This window comes from Aethalodelphis obliquidens, unplaced genomic scaffold, assembly GCF_003676395.1.
Source record: "Aethalodelphis obliquidens isolate GAN/ISIS:26980383/991018 unplaced genomic scaffold, ASM367639v1 scaffold39, whole genome shotgun sequence".
Taxonomy (NCBI): domain Eukaryota; kingdom Metazoa; phylum Chordata; class Mammalia; order Artiodactyla; family Delphinidae; genus Aethalodelphis; species Aethalodelphis obliquidens.
In genome coordinates, this window is record NW_020837983.1 from 929,953 (window position 1) to 934,968 (window position 5,016).

A 5,016-nucleotide genomic window follows, 5' to 3' on the forward strand; every position below is an offset into this window, starting at 1 on the left:
CTTTTCATTCTTTTTTCTTTATTCTGCTCTGCGGTAGTTTTTTCCACTATTTTATCTTCCAGGTCACTTATCCATTCTTCTGCTTCAGTTATTCTGCTATTGATCCCTTCTATAGTATTTTTAATTTCATTTATTGTGTTGTTCATAGTTGCTTGTTTCATCTTTAGTTCTTCTAGTTCCTTGTTAAATGTTTCTTGCAGTTTCTCTATTCTATATTCAAGTTTTTGGATCACATTTACTATCATTATTCTGAATTCTGTTTCAGGTAGACTGCCTATTTCCTCTTCATTTGGTAGGTCTGGTGGGTTTTTATCTTGCTCCTTTATCTGCTGTGTGTTTTTCTGTCTTCTCATTTTGCTTATCTTACTGTGTTTGGGGTCTCCTTTTTGCAGGCTTCAGGTTCATAGTTCCCATTGTTTTTGGTGTCTGTCCCCCATGGCTAAAGTTGGTTCATGGGTTGTGTAGGTTTCCTGGTGGAGGGGACTAGTGCTTGTGTTCTGGTGGATGAGGCTGGATCTTTTTTTTCTGGTGGGCAGCTCCACATCTGCTGGTGTGTTTTGGGGTGTCTGTGGACTTATCTGCTAATGGGTGGGGTTGTGTTCCTGTCTTGCTAGTTGTTTGGCATAGGGTGTCCAGCACTGTAGCTTGCTGGTCGTTGAGTGAAGCTGAGTGCTGGTGTTGAGATGGATATCTCTGGGAGATTTTCGCCAATTGATATTACATGGACGTGGGAGGTCTCTTGTGGACCAGTGTCCTGAAGTTGGCTCTCCCACCTCAGAGGCACAGCACTGACTCGTGGCTGCAGCACCAAGAGACTTTCATCCACACAGCTCAGAATAAAAGGGAGAAAACGTAGAAAGAAAGAAAGAAAGATGATTAAGGAAAATAAAATAAAGTAAGATAAAATAAAATAAAGTTATTATAATAAAAGAATAATTATTAAGAAAAAAATTTTTTTAAGTAAAAAAAAAAAAAATTGGACGGATAGAGCACTAGGACAAATGGTGAAAGCAAAGCTATACAGACAAAAATCTCACACAGAAGCATACACATACACACTCACAAAAAGAGGAAAAGGGAAAAAATAATAAATCTTGCTATCAAAATCCACCTCCTCAATTTGGGATGATTTTTTTGTCTATCCAGGTATTCCACAGATGCAGGGTACATCAAGTTGATTGTCGAGATTTAATCCGCTGCTCCTGAGGCTGCTGGGAGAGATTTCCGTTTCTCTTCTTTGTTCGCACAGCTCCCGGGGTTCCACTTTGGATTTGGCCCCGCCTCTGCATGTAGGTCGCCGGAGGGCATCTGTTCTTCACTCAGACAGGACAGGGTTAAAGGAGCTGCTGATTCAGGGGCTCCAGCTCACTCAGGCCTTGGGGAGGGAGAGGTACGGAGTGCAGGGCAAGCCTGCAGCGGCAGAGACCGGCATGACATTGTTGCACCAGCCTGAGGTGCGCCGTGCATTCTCCTGGGGAAGTTGTCCGTGGATCCCGGGACCCTGGCTGTGGTGGGCTGCACAGGCTCCCCGGAAGTGGGGTGTGGATTGTGACCTGTGCTTGCACACAGGCTTCTTGGTGGCGGCAGTAGCAGCCTGAGTCTCATGCCCAACTCTGGGGTCTGCACTGTAGGCTGCGGGTCGCGCCCGTCTCTGGAGCTCCTTTAAGCAGCACTCTTAATCCCCTCTCCTTGCGCCCCAGGAAATAAAAAGGTAAGAAAAAGTCTCTTGCCTCTTTGGCAGTTAGATACTTTTTCCCGGACTCCCTCCCAGCTAGCCGTGGTGCACTAACCCCTTCAGGCTGTGTTCACTCCGCCAGTCCTCTCCCTGCACTCCGACCGAAGCCCGAGCCTCAGCTCCCAGCCCTGCCCGCCCCGGCGGGTGAGCAGACAAGCCTCTCGGGCTGGTGAGTGCTGGTCGTCACCGATCCTCTGTATGGGAATCTCTCCACTTTGCCCTCCGCACCCCCGTTGCTATGCTCTTCTCTGCAGCTCCGAAGCTTTCCCCCTCCACCACCCGCAGTCTCCGCCTGTGAAGGGGCTTCTAGTGTGTGGAAACCTTTCCTCCTTCACGGCTCCCTCCCACTGGTTCAGGTCCCGTCCCTATCCTTTTGTCTCTGTTTATTCTTTTTTCTTTTCCCCTACTCAGGTACGTGGGGAGTTTCTTGCCTTTTGGGAGGTCCGAAGTCTTCTGCCAGCGTTCAGTAGGTGTTCTGTAGGAGTTGTTCCACATGAAGATGTATTTCTGATGTATCTGTGGGGAGGAAGGTGATCTCTGCGTCTTACTCTTCCGCCATATTCCCCTCTAAGTTTCATATTTTGAGATTGAGATTCCATGCATGAGTATCAGTTTTCATGTTTGTAGTGCAAAATTCCACATTTGGCAATTGAGATTATACATGTGTTGCAAAGTTCCATGACAGGGTGACAAGTATTATTGTATTGAGTAGTCAACATCTATTCCATACCTACATGTCCAGTAGCGACATGTAGAAGTCAAGGTTCCACACCTAGAGGATCAAATTCTATGCCTAGAGAGTCAGGAGTCACATTTTAAACTAGTTTCCATGTCTGCAAAGTCAAATTCCATAGTTTATGTTCCATGATTAAAGGGCCATATTCTATACCTGGAGAGAGACGTTTCATGCTTAGGGGGCTAGTTTCCAGTCCTGGAGATCTAAGTTCATACCTGTTAGGCTGGGCCTCATTTTAAAAACCACGATTTATGCCTGGAAAAGCAGAATTAACATCTAAAAGTTTTAAATCAATGTCTGAAAGATCAGATTCCATAATTGGTTGGTCAGATTCCATTTCTCTGGGCTCATGTTGTACACAGAAAGTCCTAAGGTCTTTATTTATTGGGTCCAATTCTATGTTTAGCGTAAGGTTCTACAGCTGGACTGTGAGGTTTCATGCCTGATGGCCAAGTTTTACAACTGGATAATTGTGCTTCATGCCAGGTAGTTTGGGTTATGTGTTTGGAAGTACAGGTTCCATGCCTGGTGTGCCAAGTTCCATAATGTACTATAGTTCCATGGTACAGGTTACATGGCTGTAGCAGCTGAAGTGCTTCTTTCCATGTCTGAAAGGCCGGATTTCATGCTGAAAGGACAGAATTCATGCCTGTAGGGGTTGAAGCCCTGTGTGGAAGATGTTGCATGACTGCACGCAACTCACCATGCTTAGAGAGTTCATTTCCACACTGGAGAGTCACATTCAATGCATGGGGCCAGGTTTCATACCTGGAGGTGAAGGGGAGGGAAGGTCTATTCCATGTCTGCAGAACCAGGTTCCTATGAGTGGGAGACTATTTCCAGGCCTAAAGGACCAGGTCTGGAGCCTGGGTTGCTTAGTTTCATAACTGGAACTTCAGAGTCCATGTGCCAAAAGCAGGTAGTCCAGACACAGCTGTGCTTTAGCGAGGAAAGATTTACCTTCAAATTTATTATTCCAGAAATGACCTAGATTGCCAAATTGAAGCTGTGTTGTGATATGTTACCCAAGAATAAACAGAAAAATTATAAAACTTGCCAGGCATTTTATTTAGTGACACAGTAAAACAAAAACAAACAAACAAAAAACAACAACAAAATAAATAATGCTTCTACTGAATAAATTTATTTGAAGGGGACAGTGGTAGACACAAATCAAATATTGTGGTTACACACAATAGTTGTGACTGTTCAACTTAGTAGTGACACCAGAAATTACTGAGCACTATTTAAGTCTATACCTGCATTGCTAAGTCTATAACAGAGCTGTATCTTTTAAGTCCATAGGATATGTCCTACCTATTATCTGACAGATAAGAAAACTTTGGCACAGAGAGGTTTACTGAATTTCCCGAAGTCTCCTAAATGGTATACAGTAGAAGGAGAATATGAACTCTGCTAAATTTTATGTATTTTAAATGATAATTGTGTATGTCTGAAGTCTTGAATCAACCCAAAATGAGAAGTAGTTAGTGCTAATTCCCTGGCTGCACAACAAGACTCAGCTCTCCCTGTGGTATGAGGCACAAAATCTACATTTTGAACTAAAAAATAATTTTGCATAGTATAAGAAAAAAATGGTATATCAAGTCCAAAAACTCTTTCTTATAACAATAAAAAACAAATTCCATTCAACTTTAGAGGTGTGAATTTATGGCATGCACATGGTGTGATTGTCATAATTAATTTTTATGAAGCAATTTTCATCCCTGAAGCATTTTATAAAATTAAGTAATTCGTCTTCACCATATCTTTTAGAGAGAGATAATTGTACTCTGTCTGCAAAGAACCTCTGTCATGGGACTCAAAATACTTTATGAATATTATGTATAGTGAAGAGCAGACTTCAAGCACTTCAGATACATACAAGCTGACACTGAGGATATTAGAACTCATTCATTCACTAAGCAAATGTTTATTTAGTGTCATCACTAGAAATCTATAACTGTGTGGCTGATGTCCCCAGGAGGTACGACATTGTCTGCCTGGCTGAATGCAGTGGAGATTATGAGGGTGGGGTGTTCTCTTTAGAAAAGACAACAAATCACTCTTGACTTCTTTGCCCCAGATAAAGAACTGATATCATGAGGGCAGTTCACCAAATGGCATAGTCTTCCCCTTCCTTCTGTTCACATTTCCCAACCTGTAGAGTTTATTTCTGAATAGGCTAAAGATTATGGATTGCCTCAAACTTGTAGCACAGACTCCCAATGTTTTCATTCCTCTACTCATCTTAACTAGCAACATTTCCCATTGCCACATGTCCCCCTTTATTTTCAACCCTGTGTAAGTCTCTAGCACCACTCTGAACTATAGTCTGAAAGAATTTCTAGCCCATAAATCTGAGGTTTAGTGAAAATTCAATCATCTTTTAGTCTAGTAACACTTTTTGAAAGCTAGGCTTTTGTCTTGTCTTAGGTGAGATTCCCTAGAAACAGAGTCTAATAGTGGATATTTGTGCAAGTGAATTATACGGGAGAAACCAGAGAGTGAAAAAATCAGTATATCAGAAAATCACAAATTCCCC